Raw genomic sequence first — 27,237 nt, 5'->3', positions numbered from 1 at the left:
TCAAGTTCAATCATCTTCATTTCCACTAGCGCCACTCGCTTGAGGTTTACTGTATATCTCTAATTCTAAGACATTTCTTTTTTATTTAATGAGATGTAAGCTCCTTGTCTGTCTTGTTAAGAAAGCAGCTTGGCAAAAGTAGGAACTCAAGAAGTACTAGTTGAATAAAAGAATAAATTTAGTAACTTTAAGTTAAAATATTTAAAAATATAATATTTTAATAGAAATTTAATAATAATTTACATAGAAATTTAAATTTATAAATTAGAATGCATTTATAATTGATATATTTCTTTAATTATACATTATATTACATATACAATTAATATTACTTTATTGTTCTGTCCCCAAAAGCTATCTTAAAATTCAAAGTGTCTTATAATGAGTGGTGGAGTAGAATCCAAATGTAGACAGTTAAAGGTTTCCATCAAATAAATATTCTGCAAAGAATAGACTGAACTCCCCAATAATAAATTATAACCTTTTTCCAAACAGCTCTGAGTGAAAATTTTTCATGAATCTTCACTGAGAGCACAAAATACAGAAGGCTCAATTAGGATGAGCTTTAAATACCAGGGACTTTGAATGCTGGCACTCCACCAAAGAAATCATTCTCTGAGACAGCAGAGCTCACTCATCACTGTCAAATTCCTCACAGTGTAAATTCCTCATAGAACTGGCCAGTGTTAAAACCTTCCTCATTTTTCACTCATAACAGTGGTGAGGTCTGGATTGCAGAAATTATGGATTAAATAGAGACCACTTTAACTTCTTTTAACACTCCATTCTTGGCTTGGTTTCCAACCTCGATGTAGACAGGCTAATTTGCAGGGCTAGTGAAAAGTGGTAGCCCTGAGGTTTATTGTATATTATAAACCCAGTGGAATGTTGAGAGTTAAAGCTTGCTTTCTAATTGGTTACTCTCCTACTCTTTAAACTATTTTTTTAAAAAATGACGAGAAGTACAAGCAGAACAGAATCTGTTGGCAAATGAGCATTCAGCTTCTCACATTTCAACACATAAAGCATTGATTATGTAATATTTATATTATGAATTCTAAGCCACTTTCAATAATAGCAGTGACCCCTAGGTCAGGTATTTTCTGGTAATTAGTAACTAGCTGCGTTAGGAGTCCAAATCTCATAAAATATTGTTAAGATGATTTTATGTTTTTATAATTGAAAAGGGTCAATCAGTGAAGTTAGAAAGTTCTGTTTTTTCTAATGGTGAAAATGAACTTACATCTCAATATCATTTGTCATTTTACAAAACACGGACTCTTACTTTCACCGAGGCAGAAATATACAACTGCACAAATTTAAATATTTGAAAACACAGAAAAGGTGAATAATAAATTTGCTTGTGAGCAGAAATTTTAATTCAAAACATGATCTGTGTCAAAACAAATTACTGTGTCTACACTGTCCAATCCAGTGTAGACACAGTAATTTTTCCAGTCACTAATATTTAGGTCACTCCTGACTTTAAGAATAATAATGGTATATCAGCCTGGCATCTAGTTTTGCACCAGAGTTGCCAGATTTAGTAAATAAAAATGTGGATGCCCAATTAAGTTTAAATTTCAGATAAAGACCTTTTTTTAGTATTATATGTAACATACTGATGCTAAAATATTATGTTGTTTATCTGAAATTCAGATGTAACTGGACATCCTGTATTTTTTCTGGCAACCCTGCCTCCTTATCCAGACCCTGATCTCTTTCCCTCACTGGTCTTTCAACACTCTCCAGTCTCCCAAGGGTTGGAGTTCAAGTGGAACATCTTGCAGCAGCTGTGTGTGCTGTCCCACAATTATGGACAGTTGTCAAGGAGCAAGAATTTTTCCCTGAAAGGTCCATCTTGGCAGACTAAGAATCAGATTGCCATGATACAGATTAAAAGGAGAAAATCAAATTTAATAGGATAAGTAAAGGGAGTCCACATAGACATGGAAATTCCAAAGACAGTTACACAAAATGAAATATGTATATCATCTCCAACTAAGGAAAGGGGATAGGGGTCTGGGATTTCAAGGGGGAAGAATAGAATCCTCATCAAGATGAAATAGAGTAAATGTTTGATAAGTCAGTATTTGCGGGGCCACTCAGAAACAATGGGTCAAAGAGGACTTTGATCAAGCAAGCCTTGCTAGGTTCTTTCCTGACTATTCTACCTACTTCATATCATAATGTAGTTATCTGTAGTGAAAACTCTCTTCCTGGAGCAGTTCTTTCATCCAAATTCTTTTTAGGCAGTTGTCGGGATAGGTGAAGGACTTTTCCTGAATCTGCTGGGTCTTCATTTCTTTTAACTCAAAATAATCTCTATGGCAAAGGGGCCCATTTAGGGGCAGCCTGCCCATGGTCCCTCCACGATCTCAGCCACTTCTCTCTCCCCAGCCCTGCCATACCACTGTTTACACTTCCCTGGGTCTGTCCTATGTTAGGGTGGGACTTTGAGGTCCTCTCTTCCTAGAGCTCCAGGGAGGAAGTAAGAATAAACACCTGTGCTCAGGTCAGGAAATCTGTCTAGTGGTCCCTAATGACACACCCTTCCAGCATTCTCAGCCACAGGGCAGAAGGCAGTTCGGAATTCTGATCCTGAGATCAGACCTCCAGCCAGTTCCCCTTTTTCCTTTATCCCCAGGGTCCTCCTCCCACTCTGGAATAACTGCCCCTCCTCTTTGTGAGGCAAAAAAAATCACTCCCTCATCAAGATTTTTCTCACTACAGTATGCTTTAATCACCTTGCTTTTGAATTGGATAACCCGGGTTTCCCATCTGTTGTTTCTGACAGACTTTGAAGACCAATTTTTGGAATTGTAAAGCTGAATATTGAGTATTTGTTTTTACCTTTAATCTATTTAAGGGGAAAGATTGGTTGAATTGGGGGAGGGGTACCAGTCACAATACAACAGAGGACAAAAAAAAAAAAAAAAAAAGAAAGAAAAAAAACAACTTTACTATTGTAGTTTCACATTATTGGGTAGCTACTCTTTGAATGTCACTTCTGCCTAAATGTTTTGTCGAAAACTACTACTATATTTTTAGACTGAGCCAACGGTCATATTTATCTGAGTGGGCTTATGAAAGTGCTTACCCTTTTTGGTTCTCAGATTTTTGCTGTATTTACAAAATGGAATATGTTGGGGGGGTTATAAAATACGGTATCAAAAGATTGTTACGTGTCAGGCAATATGAAGTACTTTATTATACACAATACCAAATACAATAATTCCTAACCCATAGGGAACAAAATAGAGTACAAAACATGCATTTGAAATACAAAGAATGAATACAGAAGTCTCCAAGTTTCCTTCTTACTATGAAGTGTATGATTCTATGTGGTGATGTGATCATATTATGTTGTGGATGGGTCACAGAATTTCTGAGTTACAAGGATTCAGATTGCTTAGTTAGTCAAATCTCATTTCAAGACAGCACTTAATTATATTTTTCAATTAAGAGATACAGTTAGGAAACCTCAGAAATAGTCCCACTGTCCTTTATAAATGTGTAATTTCACACTTCGTATTTCGTGTACATCACACTTGCTATTTCATATTTGTCTTGTTAGTATGTGTCACTTTTTAGATTGGTAAGTCTAAATAAAAGAGATCCATCTACCTAAGATTGAGCTGATCTTTACTGGGAATACTATAGTCCTGTGTATTTCCCTCTTAGCTCATAAAAATCATACAGAATAATTTAAGAACCATGACAGGAACAAATGAGTCTATGGTGAAAATGTGTATTAATTACTGATAAAGAGGGGAAAATATGTAATTTTGTAAGTAATCAAAGAACTATCGAAGCACTTGGGTAGCTTGGTTGGTTAAGCATCTGATTCTTGGTTTTGGCTCAGGTCATGAGATCGAATTGCACATCAGCTCCCTGCTCAGTGGGGAGTTTGCTTGAAGATTCTCTCTCTCTCTGCCCTGCCCCTGTTTGCTTGTTCTCTCTCCCTCTCTAAAGTAAATTAAACTACATGTATTCAGTCCTGTATAGTAAATACTTGATACTTACTTGGATGACTCAGTTACCTCAAACTCAATACCATAATGGGATCAAGCCATATATATTGTTCTGCGATTTTATTTTCTTTTCTCTGATCTTTAATTGTGGGTGTTTTTTCATGGTGGGTTTTTTTTTTCATGATGGTACATTTATATCATTTAAAAAGATAAGCATATCTTAATCTGTCCAGTTTTGCTCTCCATTGTCAATGTTAATCCCCAGTCAGGCCATCATAATAGGTAACCCGGATTTTTGCAAAACTTTCCTTTACTGATCTTCTTGTATCCTCTCTTGGCCACTATCAATCTATTTTTCCCTAATTAGCCAAAGTTATCTTTCAAAAATACTAAATTTAGGTCTTCAAGTATTAGCTGTGTGATCTGAAGGACCTAGTAGTCCATGGAAAGGAGTTTGAATTTTATTCCAAATGAAAAGGAAAACCATTAAAGAGTTTTGGGGTGGGGAAGTCACATGCAATGACTTACCCTTTTCAAGGTTTCTTTGACTGCTGTGTGGAAAAATGGATTGTAGGGAGCACTAGTGAAATCAAAGAGACTACAGTAATGAGGAGGCTTTAGCAGTGGTACAGATGGGAGGTGAGGGAGGCTGGGCTGAGGTAAAAGCAGTGATGAGAGGTGGATGAGTCCTTGAAATATCTTATAGATTTAATTGAAAAGACTTTTCAATGGATTGGATGTGCGAAGTGAAGGAAAGAGAGTAATTGGAAATTATGGAAGCTGGAGAAAGGAATTAGTTTAAGGAAACAATAAGAAATGTCACCTTAGGTATATTAATTTTGAGATGCATCCAGTATATTCAAGTATTTTTACTTGAATTTTTAAGTAAGCACTTGTACTAAATCTGGAGCTCAGCAGAGGAGTTTGGGCTAATCAAATAAATTTGACTCATCAGTAGAAGATGGTATTTATTACCAGAAAAATGGCAGAGGGTGGGAATATAGTAAGGGAAATGGACATAGTGAGGAGTCTAAGGAACTGGCACATTTAGAGATTGGCTAGTGGAGGAAAAGCCAGCAATAGAGACTAAGAAAGAACTGTCAGAGAGGTAGGAGAAAAACCAGGAGAAGGAAGTATTACAGAAGCTGAAAATGACTGTGGTTTAAGAACAAGGAAACACTGCTAAAATGTTGTGTAAACTGAGGACAGAAAAGTACCCAATGGATCTGGCAACAAAGAGGTCAAAGAGAATTTTGACATGAGGTATTACTATTATTATTTGTCAATCATAACTTGTGAATCTTCTGCATCAAACATTTATTTGGCTTCTTTTTGGCCTATGATACTGTTCAGAACACTCATTATGGGGCTCCTGGGTGGCTCAGTCGGTTAAGCATCTGACTCTTGGTTTCAGCTCAGGTCATGATTTGGGGTCCTGAGATCGAGCCTGGCATAGGGGTTCTACACTCAGCAGTCTGCTTCCCCTCTTCTCCCTCTGCCCCATGCACACTCTCTTCTTCTCTCAAATGAATAAATCTTTAAAAACAAAATACTTATCATGTATTTTCAGTCACTCCACATTCCAGTCAGTGTTTTCTATCCTGACCCCTGTCTCCGCAGCCAGAGTGGACTTTTTTTTTTAACACTTGCAGTTCTGGAACATACAGCGCTCTCTTTCCTCTCAAGGTCCTCACACTGGTCTGAACCAATACTAACTGCTAGACTCTATGGAGAATGAGAAATCACATAACATGGTGGTTCAGAGTACAGACTTGAGAGCCAGCTGACCTGGATTTGAAGTCTGTCTCTGGCTATTCCATTTGTGAAATCTTAGGAAGATCCTGTTCTCTACTTCACTTTCTTCAATTCCGATTGGCCCTTCAGTAATTGGGAACAATAAAAATACCTGCCCTTCAGATCATGATCCTAGAATTGAGTTGTACATAGGGTTCCTTGCTCACCTGGGAGCCTCCTTCTCCCTCTACCTGCTGCTCTCCCTGCTTATGCATTTTCCTCCTCTCTCTGACAAATAAAATCTTAAAAAAAAAAAAAAAAACCCAAAACCTTAAAGAATACCTGCCTTATAGAAGTATTGTTTGAGGGAAAAGTCATGTTCAAAAGAACGAGAATTCTAAGACATCAGACTATAGATGCTGAAAAGGTAATAGAATAATACCTTTCAAAGCTCAAAGGAAAAGTAGTTATAATCCATATTCCTGTATCTAGAAAAAGCACAACCCATTAGAAGGGCAAAACTAAAACATCTTTTCAGACATGCATAGATTTAGAAAATTATTGCCCACACTACCTTCCTTGGGAAATTATTTGAATACATACTCCTAAAAATGAATTAAACAAAAAGGATAGGGTGAAGACAGGGAGTGCAAGAATTAGTGACAATAACAAAGAAAGAAAAAGGCTGAAAATAGCTGTTGAGCAGGCTGAGATGACAATTAGTCCTGATTGGAACCAGAGGATGGAGGACTTTAGAAGTTCCAACATACAAAATCCAGAAATTTGATCAGATTCCTAGATTTAAGGTGCTGAATGGTCTGAAGAATGAAATAAATGCTGGCAGTACAAGAAACAAAGGCAATAAGATACTCCAAGATAAACAAAAATGGTACATAGGATATAGTTAGGTTATGGACGTGAAATAAACAACATTTACATAAAGATTAAGTTTCATTGACTCTTAACTTCTGGAATTAACTTATAGACAAAGCATAGAAGATTGAGGTAGGGGGCAAAACCAAATATAAATCAACCTTGGTTCCCTTGAAGTTCAAGTTTAGATGATTAAAGTTGGAAGGTAGAAGGTGGAGAGTTAAGCTGATGGGAAAGATAGGGCCGTCAGCGTCCTCATCTTAGAACACAGGGAATGAAAAGACAATGTCTCCAGTTTTGGGGATTGACCATGGGTGTTACTTGAGACCCAAGCAAAGGAGGGTGACTTTGACTTTACTAAGCAGGAAGGAGATCATTAAAACTATATGGGAAAGCTAACAGTGAGTTTAGTTTTGGCAGAACTAAAACAAAAAACCAGAAAACACTCCCCACCCCCCAAACAAACAAGCTCAAGGCTACTTCTAAGAACAGTACCCAAAAGCATGTTGCAGAACAGGTCTGTAACTCTTGGTGCTGTCCACTGAAGATTGCAAGAAACTGCCTCAGCTGCTTAACCAATTGGACTTTGTTTCAGGAATGCCATCATGCATCCCTGGCAAACCATTGCGCTATCATTGCCACCATCTGCCATCCACTGCCATCCACACACCCACTCAAATGGAAATTCCAGAGGAGCCAGTTTCTTTTCCCTCATGTTGTTCCCATGAAATTGGTGCATCTGGTTGGGAGAAACTAGGTCACCTGATTCTGTCATTGATGCAAGGAAAATGGGACTTGGAATTTGACTCTTTTTCTGGAAAGGAAAGAGTCACAATATAAGTTGCCCCCAAATATGATATTTAAAAGGTCATTGGAGGTAATGGCAGATGTCCACCACACCGAGGAACAATATATAAAAGCATATTATTCAAAGATACAAGGATAATTTAAATGGAAACTAACCCTATTGCTTGATAAAGCAATGATAATTTATCTCTTTTTCTTACAAGCTGAATCTAATTCATGAGGAAATTTTGTTCTACTTTTGAACTATATACAGAAAAGGACCTCTCTTAATTTCTCTACTGCTAACATCTTCATCCCAGCTCCTGCAGTCCTTGCCCTAGATTACTAAAATAGCTTTCCAGCTGGTCCCCCTGCTTCATTCATTGTCCCTTTACAAAATATTCGAACTCAGGAGCCCCTTTCAAGATGTAAGAAAGATCCTGTTACGTCTCTGCTCACAACCATGCAAAGAATTCACAGATAACTCAGAGTAAAAGTCTAAGGCCTTCTCAGAGTCTTCCAGGTCTCCATGATCTACTGCTCTCCTTCATCCCACTGTGATCTCATCTTCTTGTACTTCTGCCCTTGCTCACTCTTCTTGCCACTGTGGTTTCTTGTCATTCCCCAGATGTGAGTAACGGGCTCCTAAGCACCTGCTTTGGCACTTAGCACTGATTGGTTCCTCCACCCAGGGAGCACTTTTCTCCAGGTATGTGAGTGGCCCACTCTCATGTCTTGAAGACCCACCTACACTCAGTCCTACCAGACTCACTTACCCTTTCTGCTTTACCACTTTATCTTTTTTTCTGTATCTCTGATTATCTTCTATTTATATATTATATATCATTTACATAATTATAATGTTCATCTTCTGTCTCAAGAAAGGCAGTAATTTTGTGTCTTTTATCAGTTGATATAGCAAGGCACTTAAAATCTCCCTAAAATAGGAAAATAATAAGCAATCACTGAGTGAACGAATGGACAGATGAATGGATAATTGATTTGGAACTTTCTAGGGAAGAGTTAGAGGAGTTTATTTACCCAAACTCTGGTTTATCAGAGCAAAAAACCAATAGATAGGTCCTAAAATTGACAAACCAAGCATATATTATTTAGAATTGTGGTGGTAACTACCAGAATTGCTAAAAGGAAAAACAAGAAAGTGGTTTTGTCTGGGAACAGGGCTGAGGGAAGAAAGAACTGGGGCAGAGCCCTGTGGCTTTTCACTTGCAGTCTTTCTGAACTCTTTGATTTTTAAAAATCATGTACATATAACATTTTGACAAAAAACTCATTATCTTTTAATGTAATCAATATACAAGTAAATATAATGGTGTAAAAAATTAAGATGAAATGAGGAAGTAAATAATCAGCAAAAAAAAATTCTAAATACATAATAAAAAAAAATCATTACATTTTCCTTATTAGTAAAAGGCACAATTTACAATGAGGAGTTGATATGGGCTAAATGTTTGTGTCTCCCCATTCATGTGTTAAAGCCCAATACCCAATGTAATAGAAGGGGTCTTTGAGGGGGATGTAAGAGGAGGGGTCTTTGAGGGGGATAATTAGATTTGGATGAGGTTGGGGGCAGTAGCCTTCATGGTGGGATTAGTACTCTTTGAAGGAGGTGAAGAGCCCAGAGTTCTCTCTTGCCAGCTATGTGAGGATATAATAGGATGTTGGCAGTCTGTCACGTGAAAAAGAGCTCTCACCAGAACCTGACCATGCTGGCACCCTGATAGGACTTCCAGCCTCCAGAACTGGGAGAAATAAATTTCTGTTGCACCTAATATATGGTACTTTGTTACAGAAACTCCAACTGACTAAAACAGAAGCAAAAAGCATATATAACAATTATAATAAAAATAAGTAATTTCAACATTCCTTTGGACAAAATATCTTGCTAATTTTTTATTTTTATTAAGATAAATTTTGAGCAAAGAATGAATAAATATACATGTGTCTACCTACCTAGCTTTATCAAATCCTAACATGACCCTTATTTTTAGGTTCCTGTTCTTTGATTTGCCTGATATGAGTCCCAAATACGGATTTAGATGATTCATGAACTTAGGGGTTTGCAACTAAAATACTGACAGATAACTCTACACATTCTTAATGGTAAAGGTAATAATAGCCCACGTGATACTCTGAAAGGAATTTTATAAATTACAAGTAGAATAATGCTGCTGCATTTTGCTAGGCAAAATATAGTTCAGAAGTGCATTTCTAAATATTTTTATGTAATAAATATCAGTGAAACCCTTAAAAACATGGTTTGTATGGGGTATTTTTTCTGGCAACTCAAAAATATGTATAGAATATATAACATATAGGGACACCTGGGTGGCTCAGTCGGTTAAGTGCCCGCCTTCAGCTCAGGTCATGATCCTGAATGGAGTCCTGCATCGGGCTCCTTGCTCATTGGGGAGCCTGCTTCTCTCTCTGCCTGCTGCTCCCCTGCTTGTACTGTCTGACAAATAAATAAAAAAAATCTTAAAAAATAAAAAAACAGGGGCGCCTGGTTGCCTCAGTGGGTTAAAGCCTCTACCTTTGGCTCAGGTCATGATCCCAGGGTCCTGGGATCCAGGCTGCATTGGGCTCTCTGCTCAGCAGGGAGCCTGCTTCCTCCACTCTCTCTGCCTGCTTCTCTGCCTGCTTGTGATCTTGGTCTGTCAAATAAATAAATAAAATCTTAAAACAAAATAAAAACAAAAAAACCCACAAAAGAATATATGACATGTATGTAAGTGGGAGAACAGGATCTGAAAATTACTTTATGAAGAGGTTATATACTCTTGTGCATAACTGAAACTCCATTGATGACTCTAGAAATCTGATTGCTGGGTGCCAGGTTCATCCCTTGAATAATAATAGAAGTTAATCCCAGTTGTTTCTATTGAAATTTGCAGCCCTATCTCTGATCTGTTATGTATAATGCTGTCTTGATAAGAAATGTATGATAATGTTATCCCCAACAAACCATATTGTTTTAAATTGCCCTTTTAATGACTCTTTAACACATTTCTTTTACCTGGTTACAGTCTACCACTCAGTGAGGACGGTGGGCGTCAGCTGACTGACTTGGGACCGAGGAGGCCACATCACTCTTCAATCTGTCTTCTCACCAAATTAATGAGCTGTATTACCACCTGCCTCGGGGGAGAGTATGTGATCAATTCCCCCAGTTCTGGTAAGGCTGTCATGATGACGAATGGCTGAGAGATAGATTTTGGAGAAATAAACCTAGTTTAGTTAAAAAGGAGAAAGAGCATAACCTATTTTAATAAGAGCAAAATTAGTATAAGCACCCTTAACCATTTTGATCAATGTAACCCTCAAAAATAAGAAAAGAAAAATCTTAACCAATGTAGCTCTTTCTACTTGTTTAGTTTCCTTCCTAATGAGTGATTCAGACAGCCTAGGTTTTGAGCTAGCTGTCAGCTGTAGAATGTATAGGAACAGAGAAAGTAGTTACTATGCACAGTGGTCCTATGCACTGTCTAGTGTATTCTCAGCAGAAACATATTAACATAAAACCCTTGGGAATTACAATTTTTGACTCCAGATTATACTAAACTCACATTAAGGACCAATATTTTGTTAGTGATATGAGAAAGCATTTATTTTCTTCTTGTAACACCCCCAGTTTTTCATAACCATGTTACTGTCACCTCAACATTTTTAAGAACTTGAATTACATTTTAGTTGCTTACAAAACACAAACTTTATAAATTTAATTATTTTTATTGAGATAAATGTAAGGACTTCACAGACAAAGAGCTCTAACAATGTTTTTCTAAGTGTATCTCATTTTTATGGGAACACACCACCAAAACTGATCAGATTTATATGAACTTGCACGTGGTATGCAAATAAGAATTCAGAGAAAGCTATGAAATTAGAAAGAGCTATCAGAACTTACTATAAAATTTAACTAAACATCAGTAAAATTCCAGCTAAGCTCAAATTTAGTAACTGCCCTTCACTGTAAATTGGGCATACCTCAGAAAACACTATACTTGTTAAATGAGTTGAGAAAATCACATACCACTGGAATTTGCAGAGCACTGTTTCTCTCATGGAGTTTTAAAACAAAAGTAAACCTAGAATCATTTTTATTTCTCTTCTAGAATTCTATCCAGCATTCCTATCAATGGAGAATATTGAAGAGTTTTATAATAATTATTTAAAAACCATGCTCCATGTTGGTTCCTTAAAAAAGAAAACTGAATCTCCTCTGATTTTTGGAGCCTTCTATGACAGACTAAAACATGGTTGAGTAATAGCATAAGATTTCAAATATACTCTAGTTATTGTCTAAGATGCCGTATTTGTTTGCTAGGACTCTTACAACAAAATACCACAGACTAGATGGATTAAACAACAAATTTATTCTGATAGTTCTGGAGGCTGGAAGTTCAAGATCAAGATGTCGGCAGGGTTGTTTTCCTGTGAGGTCTCTCTCCTTGACTTGTAAATGATTCCCCTCTTGCTCCCTCTTCACATGGTCATTTCTCTGTGCACACATATCCCTCGTGTGTCCTTTGTGTCTACAAATAACCTGTTCCTTTAAGGACAGTAGTTAGAATGGATGAAGGCCCCCCCATCTTCATTTTAACTTAATCAGCTCTCTAGAGGCCCTATTTCCAAATACAGTTACATTCGAAGTCCCAGAGGTTAGAACTTCATCCCAAAATATGAATTTTGGGAGGGTCACAATTCAGTCCATCACAAATGCCAAGCCAGCTCATTATTTCAGAATTTAAGTAATAGTTTTGCAAATAGCCTTCTCAGTGTCCCCCCACCACTGCTGAGTATGCCTACCTACTACCTACGGTTGTCATTCAAATTGAAAAGAGTACCAACTGGCCCTTAGGATGTTGTATAGGTAAAATGATTATAAACATTCTAAATGGTTAGCAGTTAGAATTGTTAGAATTACCTATGTAAATGAATATGTTTAATTTATCCTCAGATTTACAAAATAGATAATCCACCAGCTCATGGTTAGTGAAGGAGGAATCACTTTTCCACCTAATGGATGAATATGGGAAAGAACAAAGAAACCCGGGAATGGTGAAATAACATATTTGGGACACATGTGGGGAGCAAAGGAAATGTTTGATAAAGACTGCTTATTAATTCCCCCCCTTAGGTATTAGCGATCTCAGTAGGTGGCAGCCTTCCATTCAATGTAGTGAGTGTTTTCAACAAAGAAGACGTATGTAAAATGAGATTGTTTTCTTTTTCCTAAGCCGAGAAGGATGGCACTTTTTATTGGTGAAAACCCTTTGGCATAAGAGCAAATTTTAAAATGCCAAGTTCAACGTTCAGCTTGAATAACTATTGTAAATTTGGCTTATTTCAGTTCTTTTGTAATTATATTGATCTATTTCGCCTCCTCCTCCTTCTTCTCCTTTTTCTTTTCTTTTTTTTTTTTTTTAAAGATTTCACTTATTTATTTGAGAAAGAGAGAGAGAACATGAGCAGGGGGGAGGGGCAGAGGGAAAAGCAGACTCCCTGCTGAGCAGGAAGGCAGACTCTGGGATCATGACCTGAGCTGAAGGCAGAAGCTTAACTGACTGAGCCACCCAGTGCCCTTCTTTTGCCATTTTCTTGATAATTAAATAATTCAAAGTCTAGTTAGGGAATAGTGGAAGAAATAAGAGAGAATGTTTTAAAAATTTAAGTTTTTTTCACAATGCTTTATTCTAAATCTAAATCTGTCTCACTAAAAGAAATCATAATAAATTTTGGAACAATTCAGAACTTTAAAATATTTGAGGGCCTGAATTTTTTCTATGTCCCTTTGGTGTGCTTTGGCAATGGCTATGAAGTAAAATATAAAATAATTCTTTAAATGAACACTTAGGCATTTTCTAGTACTAAATTTTTATCACTTTACTTTGGTATTTGGAGTCTCTTTACTTAAAATATGAGTAGTAGTATTTGGTTTAAATTAAGAAAAAGAAAAAAAAAAAAACTAGTAGAACTTTCCCAAGAGTGTTTATCCTGTGGGATCAGATTGTTCTAAAGTTAAAATTCTCCTTCCTTGTTGCCCAGCACATCTGGTGGAATCTCTCTTAAAGGTGAAGTGACTAATTTTTCACCCTTGAAGGGTAATGATCATGTTAGTGAATGTTGAGTCTGCCTTCCGGTTCTTTAGCCACAAATGTCATCTTGCTACTTTGTCTAAAGCTATTGTTCTGACAGTTTCAAATTGTCAAGTATATGGCACATGAAGTTTTCTTGAATTATTGATAAATCTGCATAATTTGGGGAAGGTAAAAATGATAATGTGGTAGAATTAATAGTTGCTCTAATTCTATCTTCAGGGATATGGTATTCTTACATGTGTTGCACAGAAGGAAGATCTTATAACTAAATAGCTCATTTTGTAGAAAGCATATTTGTGGAGGAAGATATAAAGGATACGTAGAAAAGAAGTCTTGTATCATTCATCAGTACGTGCCCGTGGGTATTTCGTACCTTATAGTGAGTCTTCAATAAATACTGGTTGAATAAATAGGTAAGTTGAGATGGAAACAAAGCAAATGCGGGTATATTAAAATTCAGACCGTCAAGAGCACTAATTCTCAGCTCCAATGCTGCCATTCACTGGTATGCTGCAATCTGATATACTATAAGCAGAAATTCCAAACTTTCTCAGTTCATGTATCAGTAATTTTTTTTAAACTGAAGTCCTTGGTAAAACAAACCAACCAACCAACCTAGCAGTTTAGTTCACCAAGTAGTTAAATCTAAACAACTTGGAACTCATGCCCTAGCAACTTAGAACTTACATCCTAACAACTTAGTAGTCATTTGAAAAATAATATGTATAATTTGAAAGAACAAATGCTATTTTTATTTCATTTTTGAACAATCATAATTGCTTACTAATAAAATATGCTTGTGTGTTGGACAGTGCCCAGCTTCTTAAATCTCAGTACCAGATTGGACACCCCCTCATCATTTTTGGTTCCACAGTGATTTTCTCATGCTATTTGCTTTTTTAACCTCAGCAACCTTCCAAGACGTAGTTGCACAACGATATGCTGTCCTGAAAAGGAGCGTAGCTCTATTTGATGTCCAAACAGTGAACTACCTAGAGTTAGTAGTTCATAAGATATCTGGCAAATGTCTCCAGTATTGCTGTGATTCCCTTGAATATTTCAAATATCCCTAAAAATTCCTAGATGAGTTCACTGTGATGAACACAGTTTGAGCAAATAATGTGTTACCAACAATAGTTAGAATGCTGAGGATATCAAGCATTTTCTTAAAAATAAGAGTGTATCCAAAGTTATCTTTATAACAATAAAACTCACTCATGGACTTCTTTTCTGTACTTAGAGGGAAGCAATAAAGATAACAGCTAGAATGTGGGGACTGTACATAGTTAACAACCCTGTTTATCTATGACAATGACTGTTAAGGATGTGTCATTAAGGGTCACCTGGGTGGCTCAGTGGGTTAAGGCCTCTGCCTTCAGCTCACGTCATGATTCCAGGGTCCTGGGATCAAGCCCTGCATTGGGCTCTCTGCTCAGTGGGGAGCCTGCTTCCTCCTCTCTCTCTGCCTGCCTCTCTACCTGCTTGTGATCTCTGTCAAATAAATAAATAAAATCTTTAAAAAAAAAAGGATGTGTCATTAATATATTTTGTAATTAAGGCTTAAGGCAATGTTTTTGATTACAGGCAAAATTTATTTCAATACCTAGATATAATGTCATTCCCTACCCCTAACCCCCAAGATCATATTCACACAGATGAACACTATCCCCAGAAGGAAAAAAAAAATGTGGCTTATGCTAGTGGTTTGGAACTTTTCTGTGAATTAAAATCACCAGGGAGCTTACTTTTTAGTAAGATTTCTAGAATCCTTAGGCTTAGGCTCTGGAATTCTATAGTCCTGGGGTAGGGCGATGATATTTTTAAAATCCACCTGATTTTAATGCAGACCATGTTTTAAGAAACACTGGTAGAGGGGACTGTTTGTGTAGCACAATGAAAGAAATAATGAGACTCTCAATTTTTAAAATATATGTCTTATTAATGTGCTGTTTGAGTATGTATGTGTATGTGCACATGGAAGGTTCACATGCCTCCTACCAATACCTAAAGATGATAGTACTAATCTAAGTCTCAAAAGTACTTAGCATGATAGTGGTAGAGTTTATAATGGTTCAGGATCATATTATTGTGAATTCTTTATATATCTTATTCTTTATATTCCTCGGGACACTTAACTTTATGTTCCTTAACCCTTTATAACCTCCAAGTGTACTTAATATGGAGCTTTAGCCATAGTAGGAACTCAATAAATATCAATTACTTGTCATTCGTAACCAAGGCCGAATATTAAAATCACTTTGAGAGCTTCTTAAAATATGAATTATCAAAGACATCTCTCTCGAACTAACGGAAGCCGAATTTGTGCAGGTGAGGTCTGGCAGAGCCAAGGTTGAGACCACTGAGCTGTATCTTTCCTTGGGCCTCTATTTTTACCAAATGCATGCATCCATCTAATTGGGCTTATGGGTATCTGTGTGTATGTGTGTGTAAGTGTGTGTGCATATGTGTGTGCACACACGTTTTTATGGAGCTCTTCCAAGATAATACTATAAAGGAGTACTTCTTTCTTTTTCTTTGCAAGTATTTGTTACTCCCACCTTTTCTGGGCACTTATTATTCTTTCTCAGTTCATTTATGGAAAATGTGGAGAATATCACCAGTCTACTTGCTAGCTCCTGAAAGAGGTTTTTTTTTTTTTTTTTTTTTTTAACATTTTAGAGTTTGCTTGGCAACTCATTCTTTCATTCTTGCGTACTCTCGCCTGCAATTAAGCTACTCAGCCACTTGGTGGTGATAAGTGCTTTATTCATAATGGTCAATTAACGTGTTTTTTGAGATCCAGTCAAAGTTATTTTCCCATTATTTTCAGATTTCTACAATTATTAAAACAATGAAAGTAGAAAATATTGAATTGTAAAGTAAATAATTCTAAGTCTAACTTGCAAAGAAATATGAAAGATCTGATTCAATGACCTCCTCAATAATCCTTGCATATAATTTACTTATAATTTGTATTTCATACTCAGATTTCAATAAAAATATTTTGATTAAAAAAACCCAGAGATTCACTGTTTGCATCATTGTATCCTAGGTCATTGATGATATAATTAGCTATGGGGTGCATTCCAACTCACAGAGGTTAAATGTTAAAAAGAAAAAGTGCGAAACAATGAAAATGCTATATTTGTAGAATCCACTAAAGTCTTAATGCATGGAAGACATTTAATAATCCTGCATCGGGCTCCCAGCTCCATGAGGAGTCTGCTTCTCCCTCTGACCTTCTTGCCTCTCATGTTCTCTCTCACTATCTCTCCCATAAATAAATAAATAAAATCTTAAAAAAAAATAAACACAGAGATAGGCACTAATGCTTAGTACTCTTAAAACTGCAAAACTGAAAATGTATGCAGTGATGAAAATGTATGATTAATCCATGATAGTAAATGGGAACAAAGCTCAGTACCAAGGAAAATAAGAGTGAAACAAGGACAAACTTGACTTCGTTTTCCTGGAGCTGGACTGCTAATTACCTGTACTATGTACGCTTATTGTGACTTATGTCAACTAAAAGGTATGGGCATATGTGATTCTAGCCCATCTTCTTGTGTCTGGGCAGTTTATATTTGAAACCAGGCCAGAGGTGTGCCTGGGTGGCTCAGTGGGTTAAAGCCTCTGCCTTTGTTCGGCTCAGGTCATGATCCCAGGGTCCTGGGATCGAGCCCTACATCAGGCTCTCTGCTCAGCAGGGAGCCTGCTTCCTCTTCTCTCTCCCTCTCTGCCTGCCTCTCTGCCTACTTGTGATCTGTCTGTCAAATAAATAAATAAAACATCTTAAAAAAGAAAAAAACAAAACAAAACCAGAGAGATAAGCTAAATTCCATTTTAAAATTTTATTAGAGAAGGGTATTTGAGAACCTATTTTTGCAAGGTTAGGAATTGCTTCTTACACTTAATTCTAGGCTGTGTTTTTTCTAAGTTTTTCCTATTTCGCTTTAGGACACTTTACTACTCTGGAGTTTCAATCTCCCTTTGCAATCTTGGGATGTGATAACAGGAAAACCTTCCTTTGCTTTTTATAGTGGGCACCTTTATTCCCTACCTCAGCCCTACCATCTTTTCCTTTGCATCACATCACACTCTGTCATTCCAGGTAGAACCCAGAGGTGGAATACTGATGAAATTCTATCCCAAAGCTGTATTGGTCCCAGAGCCGGTTCATGAGCTGCTGCCTTATCATAGTATGAAAATCTCTTAATATAGCAGCTGATTATCTCTGTATGTGTTAAGAATGGAGGTATTGATTTTGATTTTTGTATAGTTTATGTACACATAACTTTAAGTAATTGTGAAATAGGGAAATATATAGAATATCCATAAAATGAATTAAAATATTAGATTCTGAAAGTGATAAAAGTGGATTCTAGCTCTTAGGGCCTAAATAATAAGCAGCAAAGATGCAGATAACATTGATTGTTCTGACTTAATATAATCTTTTTACACATTTAGATTTAGGACAGTACAATAGCCTAAAATATCACTAGGTAGGTATTAGAAATAAAGGCTTGGTTATGTAGTGGCTACAGGAATGTATTTAAAACATTTACGTAGGAAATTAAAACTAATTCATGACATAAATCATTTTCATGTGTTTTTCTAGTCATCTCTAATTTACATTATGCTATTTCTACAAATTTTCTGTTGTAAAGAGTAAAACATACCTGCCTACTTAGACCTGATAAAGAGTTAATTACATTTAATTTAGAACATAAAGAACTAATACTTTCGCTATTCATTTGTCTTCAGAAAAAAGCTGATTATTTTTATCTTTCAATCTGAGCAAGGAAAGAGCAAAGAAAAACAACAGAATTTTAAATAGTTGCATACTTTGGCTATGTGTGTGTGTGTGTGTGTGTGTGTGTTTATGTAATTTAAAATTATTTTAAAAGTTATTTATATATATAAAAACTTTAAGTAAAATTTAAATGTATATACATCTTTAAAATAAGCTTTTAAAATAACCTTAAAAATAATTAACTTATATACAAAAGTAATAATTGTATATTTATATATAAATAACTTAAAAATAATTTAAAAGTTCTGTGGATTGACGAACCTATCAGCGATATAACAATAAATAACACCGATGAGAGGCACCTGGGTGGCTCAATAGGTTAAGCCTCTGCCTCTTGATTTCAGCTCAGGTCAAGATCTTGGGGTTGTGAGACCGAGCCCCGAATAAGGGGTTCTGTGTACAGTGTGGAGTTCGCTTGGGATTCTCTTTTTCTCCTCCTCTGCCTCCCCCTGCCACCTGCTCTCTCCCTCTTTCTTGCAAATAAATAAATAGATAGGTAAATAAATAACCAACCAACCAACAAACCATGATGAACAAATATAACACTATTGTTCACTTAGGATGTTTGCGGTTTCCATGGCTGACAGTCCACTGTTAGTCCTCTTACACTGTTTCAAAGAACGGGTTATCCCATAAACCCATATGTAAATATTGGCTTGCCTTCTTTAGTAGTTGAATGAATTTACAGTTTTATGAATTTAAAGGTTCTTGCCCTGACTTTGAGTACAGGCACTTCCTCATGTTTTTAAGCACATCCCTGCCGGGGGCTCTTTGTTCAGCGGGAGCCTGCTTTCTCCTTCTCCCTCTGCCTGCCACTCCCCCTGCTTGTTCTCTCTCTGTCAAATAAATAAAAGTTTTTAAGTACATCTCTGATTTTTGCGCCCAAATTCTCAGCTTTGGAAATGATCCTGTTTTATTCTGTAGAGTGTTATTCTCGGGAGCCCTTCCTCTACAGAATGCTAACTTTTAGATGGAAAAGCTGATATAACAGAGTGATTAAAGAAATAAAATGTCTCCTTAATTTGAATTTTACCCAACAGTGACTTCAGTGGCAGAATTATGGAGGGTACTGAGGCTGTTTATGATTAACTAGGTTTATTGTCATAAAGACAATAAGAGCTGGTTTTGAGTATATCTTTGAGTTTGATGTGGCCAGATTCCAAATCTCGTTTACTCACATCCTGTATTTCCAAATAGATTGAACATTAACAGTGCAGTTGAACTGCTAAAGAAATAATTACTTAAGTATTTTAAAGTACACTTAGGGCATTAGAGAGAAAAGTTGAAGAAAAGATGAAGACCCGTAGGTTTTGAGCAATAAAGTCTGAAGTACGAGCAAAGAGGGTTAAAAGGTGAACACAATAGTGAATGCAACTTTTCACCCTTGTGTTGATATTATTAGGATGTGCTTTTGGATCTGTAGTACTGAAAGTACTACTGTCTCAATTTAACCATGCGAAAATACTAAAAGTGAGCAGGAATACTTATTATTTGCCATTTTTTCCCCTACTTAGTAAATAGAAATTGCTCCAGCTGTTCTTACCTGAATGGATTTGGTGCATCCCAAGATTAAGTGAAGAGCACAAAAGAGGGCTTGATGAGTCAGAAGATGTAGAGGGAGGCAGAAATTAGGTAGACCTTTTCAAGACCTTTCCATTCAGCTTTGTGAAATCACAGGGTATTTGTAATATCCCTTTCTCAGGGTAGATGCATGCACACAAAATACTCCAGAGAAATGTGTACCTTTAAAAATTATCTTTAGGATTTGGTTACTGTATCACCACAACTCTCTTTGAAAATAGAGAATTAAGAGGGGCTTGTGAATATGTGAAAATGCTATCATTGTTGAGGAGAGCGTGTCCTGTGAAATGGACTCACTGTTTGGCTCCACATCAAGGGTAGAGTGTACAAGTGTGAAAAGGGAAGCGATTTTTGAATATATTTCCTTCATTGCTTTGACTTTTGGCCCATTGCATATTGGCCTTAGGTTTTTAAAGAGACAAAAAGCATAAATTCCACTGGATTCTGTTAAACAAAGAGAATTATAATATAAACATGACCTACCAGTTGTACTCTTTCTTCTGTATTTTGCAAGCAATATAAACTGTTACATTTCCCTCCATTAAGAGTATGTATTTAAAAAATATGTATATAGTGTATTGAAATGTTTCCCCAGTTTTGTAACTACTACAAAAATAGCCAGGAAAAAACCACCATCAGTGTGCCCCAATTTTAAACTATGACCTGTATTTTCAAAATACCATAAGTAGATTCTAGGGACAGAGCAGAATTGCCTTCTTGTGATTTTGAATTCCAGGGATTTGGTGTGAGAATAAAATGAAGGCAGATTATTTTGTTTACATAGGAAGCTCATCTACATGATCCACTAAAAATTAATGCAAGGGGCCATTAAAGTGAAAAAGTAGCTTTCTAATATTTTTCACAAGTGTTTTCAAAGAAAGATAAAGATTTATTTTCTGACACTATATGGTGACCACAGCCAGGACTCGAGAAAAGTGATCTCCCTTGGGTTGTCTGCAGTCTGCACTTTGACTTCCTCCTCTTGGCCCAGTTCAGTCCAGACATTTCAACAGCTTGACTAAGCCTCATCACCATTTAGCTGCCAAGTTCAGTGGCTGCCAATATCACTAGTAGCTTTTTAAGTACACCTGTTGCCAGCACTATGTTTGTGAGTCAAGAAGACTAGACATTTCTGGTCTACCCCAGTGGCTAGGATCATTTTCAAAGGAAAATTATTTTTAATATTACTTCACCCTCCTTCATCAGGAAAATACTCCCCCCCCCCCCCCCCCCCGCAAGCTTCTCTTCTTACAGAGAAGTTGCATTTACTTTGAACATGGTATGTAACATCTGGTCTGGTTTAGCTTATGGATAAAAATGGTTTTAGTAATCAATTCTACATTTAATTTTTACTTTTAATTATGTGGGACCAATGAAGCTGTATGAATAATAAAATAGGAAGACTTGGTATAAGCTGATAGGCTCTCAGTGAGATAATCAAATATCATTTACAGCAAAGTTAACCTGATAGTTAATGGTATGTATTGTGTAGTAATTAGGTATAAACACAGCTCATATAAAGGACTGTGATTAATGCACTTCATGGAGTCAAACAGCATTTTTGGAGCAAGTTTGTTGGGAAATGAAGAGAAAAGCAGTTAAAGCCAGCCTCTGTTCTAATGATGGCTGGGGCCAGAGGAGCCTCTTTGGTCAGATCTCTCTGTTTTTCCATTAACATTTGCTCCAGGCCAAGAGCCAGTGGTTGGGGCAACCCTCCCTTATCTCCACACAGGGTGATAAAAAGTCACAATGAGAAAGTGCAGTGGATTCAGTTCTGACAGTTTTAACAACCTTGAAAACACTTTACTATGAGGATGTAGCTTTGTAGTCTTTTAAGGTGAAAGAAGAGGGCACATACAGATGATTTCAATACTTTGGGCACCATAGTATTTCTTACCCCACATCCAACCCATTGGCAAATTTTAGAAATATATCTGTAATCTGACCATTCTTATTACCTCCATACTAGACAAAGTCTTTGTGGCTATTGGGGCTTTGTGAGCTAGTTTTGATTTACTTGCCTATTAGTGTTCATAAAGTATATAAAACTTTTCCTCATACCAATGATAATATCTGGTTTATATATGAATCTGAAGTTTATTTAAACTGGGATATTTTACTATCTATCAATCTACATTTTTTTTTAATTTATTTATTTGACAGACAGAGATCACAAGTAGGCAGAGAGGCAGGCACAGAGAGAGAGAGAGAGAGAGGGAAGCAGGCTTCCTGCGGAGCAGAGAGCCCAATGCGGGGCTCGATCCCAGGACCCTGAGATCATGACCTGAGCCGAAGGCAGCAGCCCAAACCACTGAGCCACCCAGGCGCCCCTATCTACATTTTTTAAAAGGTGGTCCAAAAGAGAGTAAAATACAAACACCCCAACAAACCTTTAATCATACTTCCTATACCATATCGGGTTGAAATGTCTTCACCCTGGGAATATCTGGTTATTTTTCCTGCAAGATGTGCCTTTGTATGACTCAAGTGACACTGTTCTTATTTGATGGACTGATGTTAATTTGTTGTAATGTGACAGAATGATTTAGTTCAAATACCAACTTTATTGGCTTCATCTTTGCCTCCTTTCTTACCCCACATCCAACCCATTGGCAAATTTTAGAAATATATCTGTAATCTGACCATTCTTATTACCTCCACTATACGCTCGATGGTCTAAGTTATCAGTACGGTTCACCTGACCGTTAGAATAGTTTCCTCTTCTAGTTGTTATTAACTTGCAATCTACTCTTCACAGTGCGGCTCTTGTATCCTAAACGGAGCATGATTTGGTCACCCCTCCAATGACTCTACATTTCATTCAGAATAAATTCTAAAACTTAACAAGTTTCTACATTTGTCCCCTTCCTGTACCCCAGCCCCTTTTCTGATCGAATCTGCTTGTGCTCTCCCTTTGTTCCCTGGATTTTAGCTACACTTACCTCTTGGCTATTCCTCACAGATGCCAAGCCCACTTCCACGCAGGCAGGGTCTTTGCATTGCTGTTCCTTCTGTGTTGAACGCTTTACTCCTAGACCGACATATGGCTTATTTTCTCACTTCCTTCAGGTCTCTGCTCAAATGTCAGAGAGGCCTTCCCAGGTTAATGTATTTCAAACAGCATGCTCCTTGTCCCGTTTCCTTATCCTGCTTTATTTTTGTATGAATCACCATTTGACATAGTATGCATTTACTGGCTTATGATGACGATTATTGCCTTTTCTAGTACAATGTAAGCTCCATCACAGCAAGGACTTTGTATCTTGGTAACCGTTGCACCTTCATTCCTTAGAACAGTGACTCGTACATTTATTATTACTTCTTGAACCAAAGGAATCAACATCTCCTCTTGAGATCTTGACGTTTTTTTCCTTCAAAAAACAAACTTTCCAAATCTTAATTCCATAGTTGTAACTTCTTAAGTCTTTGAGCTATAATCCACTCATTCTTGGGTTGAATCCCTTTGGGGATTCAACTAGTGAAAGACCTAGGGGCAGTAACAACTACTTAATGAGTACTTATAAGCTAGGTTCTTGTATTTAAGTACCTTGCTTATCTCATTTAAGTCTAACCTTAGTCCCAGAGATCATTATTATTACCATTCTTGTTTTATAGACAAAGAGAATGATACTTCGGAGAGGTGAAATAACTTGCTGCCAGGTCACAGAGTTAATCACTGCACAAAGATTCAGATGAAGGCGTGGTTGACTCCATACTGCCTCCTAGCTGTCATCTCCAGTAATACGTACCCAATTATTCAAGTAATGAAGTCTTTTGCAGTTCGTGTACTAGGGGTCTGGGATATCCACCCCGCCCCTCAATGATTCCCAATACCAAACAAAGTCTTTACTTTTCAGAAATGTCCTAAAGGCCACTGTTCTTTATGCTAGGACTCTTACTTAAATGTAAGGTGTGCTTAGCGCGGGGAAGTTGGCCCAAAGAAGGGGAATGGGGCTCAGGAGGCAGATCGACGCACCCCACCCCTCGCTGGGTCTGACAACAGCGATCCGCACGCCGGAGGGGCCCCTCAGAGCAGCTTCGGCTCCATGGGGGAGGTGACGGGGCTCCCTGCGTTCACACAGCGCCGTGCGGAGCCCCGCGGGCAGCCCGGGCGCGCAGTCGGCGGGACCGGCGGCGCGGGGCTCCCGGCGCGGGGAGGGGCCGGCGCCCGCCCCGCCCCTCTCCTCGGGGATGCCGGGATGTTTACACTCCTGACAGCGGCGGCCGGGGGAGGAGGAGCGGGAGTCGCGGGAGGATGGGCCGCCGCTAGGCTCGCACTCGGGACGCGCCTCGCCGTGCGCAGGGTAGGGGCCCGCGCCTGCAGCGAGCGTCCGCGGGGGCGGCGCGGCGGGAGGTGGCGATCGGCTCCCGGCCTCGCAGCCACAGCCCCCGGCCCAGCGGGCCTTTCCGCGGCGCCGCCTGGCCGAGCCGCCCTCCCGCCCCGGGTCGCTTGCGGGCAGGAGATCGGAAAACTCCCAACTTCCTGGTGAGTGGCTGCCGGGGTCTCGGGAGCCGGGGTTGGGCCGCCCCGGCCGGGTGGGGCAGCCTGCGGGAGCCGGGCGGGAAGGGGGAGGTCGGGAGGGCGCGGGGCGGCCTCCGGGATCCCCACGCCGGGGGAGGTGGGGCGGGGCGCGCCGCCCTCGAGCTGGGTGGGGGTTTCGGTCCGGGTCGTTGGCCGTGGCGGGAGCGGCGGCAGGAACTTGGTGCCTGGCGCTGGCTTTGGCGGCCGGAGGCCGCCGTGGGCGCTGCGGTAACTAAGAAACTCCGCGGCCACCGCGGCGGCGGCAACAGGTCTCTGGTTTCAGGACCCGAGGAACTTAGGCGAAGTCCCGCCTCCCACCCTCCGGCTGCTGCTCATTGGCGCCGTCGGTTATTTATCCGTCGCGGATTGGTCAGGTCCAGCTGTCAGGATTCGGCCGCAACCAGACTTAGAGGAGTGAAGTTCGCGGGGAGAGTGGGTGGTGGGAGCCGCGCAGCGAAGGGAGAAGCTGAAGTGTCTGGAGAAGTACAGGGAGGACGGCCTAACCTGTCGGAGGCTGGGCTTTCTCGGGGCCCTGTCGGGATCAGCAAACGTGAGAGAGATCGCAAGGCAATAGAGATGGTGATGGTGGCAATGGCAAGTAATTACTTTGAGAATTGAGGCCAAAGTCAGAGAGAGGAAGGGGACCCCACGAAAGAAAAACGAGAAGACCACATTGCCTTAGGACAGTGTCAGGAAGCAACACAGCAACCTAGCGGATGGTACAGTAAGATCTGAAGAACTCTTGTTGCCTCTTTTCTGTGTACCGCGGGCTTCGGGAGATGATGTGTCAAACACAGATCATGCTCTCTCTTAGCTGTAGTCCTTATTAGGGGTAAATACTAAAAATTTACTTACCTTACAGTAGGTTCTCTCTCATCCTCGAGCAGTTCTGGTGACGGAACTGAAAGTCTGAAAACATCACAAAAACGAAGTGATTTTTCCTCGACCGCTGATCGTAAGGACGCTGTTGAAAAAAATCGAATGCGTGTAATTCGTAGAGCATTGTGTGCCCATCATGACTAGAACCATTGTTTCTAATCCTTACTCCGAAGAGTTTGTAGTTTCCAGAAGTATGCATACGCCGCGTAGGCAAGAGCAGTTGTGTTGTCAGGTTGCTTTACAGGATAAAGTACAGCATGCACGCGTGATAAGTCTGTCCTGGGGCTTGAGCTGCTGCGGGTGTGGTCGAAGAGTGGCATAGTATTAGGGACAACCGGACAAAACCCTGAAAACGGTGGACAGTTCAACAAGGGATTCAGTTAACCCTGTCATACCTTGTGGCAAGTCTTACTGTGTGGACACCTAGTATTCTTGGCTTTATAGTACTTGGAGAAGGCCAGTGCCCTTAAAACAGTGGACCGAAGACTTAAGCAATTATCTCGTTGCCAGAGGAAGGAATCCTCTGCTACCCTCGGGAGATCCAGTCCACAGCTTGCTTCACTCCTAAAACCTCAGCATCTTTCTGTTTGGTCCTAGACTGGGAGCTTGTTGGGGTGGGAAAGAGATGTTGGAGCTTTGAAAAATTGCCGCGTGGAGGAGTCAAACGGGCAGAGACTGGATGGGGACTTTAAGAAGAGGGCCCGCAAAATAAAAAGGAGAAGGAACCCCTAGTGGACGCTGGCCGCTTTTTCTGGGGGTGGGGAATCCCCGGACCCTCGGAGAGGAGCGGGCCTGAGATTCTGCTCTGAGCCGGGAGGCCCCGCCCTCTGCAGCACTGACGGCTTCCGCAGCCAATGAGCGGCGAGGACACTGCCGTTCCCTGCTCGGGTGGGCGGGTACTTCCTACCTCGGCCCTGGGCTCGGAGGAGGGAGAAAGTTCCTCTTCCAAGGATGTCTGCTGGTTGAGGGACTCTAGTGTGAGGGATGAGAAATAAATGCGTACAAGTAAAGGGGTGGAGGTTCCAGTTTCTTCTGACTCCTCGTGCACGTCTCGTTTCATAAGTGAGCTACATCTTGAACACACTTCTGCACCTGAAGCTTTCTGGTCGTTAAGAAGCGAAGGTGGCCCTCAAATTAAATGTCCAGATGGACTGATGGAGTTTTGCTCCGAAATTATCTGTAAATGAAAACCAAAGAATGTCAGAATCTAAATTGTGAAGCTTTTCCACAATACTTGGGAGTCTTGCCACGGTTAAAAATCTTGATCAATTTAGAAAGTAAAGAGCGTAACTTGAGTGCAGATTTATTCTATACTTGAAACTATCTCGGTTTATTTATGAAGATCACACCTGTAGCACCTTCCAGTCCCTTTCCCACTTACACATTTTCTTGGCTGGACAATTTCAAGAGCTCTTTTCCAGCCCAATAAAACAGCACTTACTCCAAGAATGAGGAAAGCACATCTGGTGTGATGGCAACATACTGGTGGAGGAGGGGAGATTTAAGGCCAGTATAATAACATAACCCAAATCATAAAAATCAGAATTGTCGTTTTAAATGAGCAGAAGTTGCAGTTTTAGTTTGTGTAAGTATTTAACCTCAAACTTCCCTTTGTCTTCCTGGTGGTTACAATTGACAGTTATGGGCTCTGATTTATCACCAAAATTTAGGTATTCTTTTTTTCTCATCTATTGTGCCTTTACTGAAATGTAGGTTTCTTTTTTCACTTAAAGATGTGGTCTGAGATATCATTAGAGAGTTTGCTGAGTTTCTGGAACCAAACTCTTTCATGTTTTAAAATGTATCTTTGTAATGTTACAAATGTAGCCACATTGGGGTATCTGGACAGGAGAGAATAGTGATTACTTAAATGCAATTTTGGAAAAGAAGTTGCTTAATTAGATAATAAGTTGAAAAATTCAGGTTTTGTTTTCTTTGATCTTTTTTTTTTAA

General features: G+C 39.1%; 1 protein-coding gene across 2 annotated transcripts in view; it reads left to right on the top strand.

Annotated features, from left to right (window-relative positions):
• The first annotated feature begins 24,088 nt into the window (after nt 1-24,088).
• Nucleotides 24,089-27,237, top strand: part of NEK7 (NIMA related kinase 7) — a 149,355-nt gene continuing 146,206 nt past the window's right edge. Inside the window, exon 1 of one of the 2 annotated variants that reach the window (XR_006608619.1) lies at nt 24,089-24,369. The gene's annotated coding sequence lies outside the window, so the exon portion shown is untranslated. The remainder of the gene's footprint in view (nt 24,370-27,237) is intronic. The other variant, XM_045086988.1, reaches the window with a different exon arrangement.

Source organism: Mustela putorius, unplaced genomic scaffold, assembly GCF_011764305.1.
Source record: "Mustela putorius furo isolate JIRA1106 unplaced genomic scaffold, ASM1176430v1.1 tig00001012_pilon_pilon_pilon, whole genome shotgun sequence".
NCBI lineage: Eukaryota > Metazoa > Chordata > Mammalia > Carnivora > Mustelidae > Mustela > Mustela putorius.
Note: the sequence above shows the minus strand (reverse complement) of the source record. Positions and strands in the feature narration are given on the sequence as shown.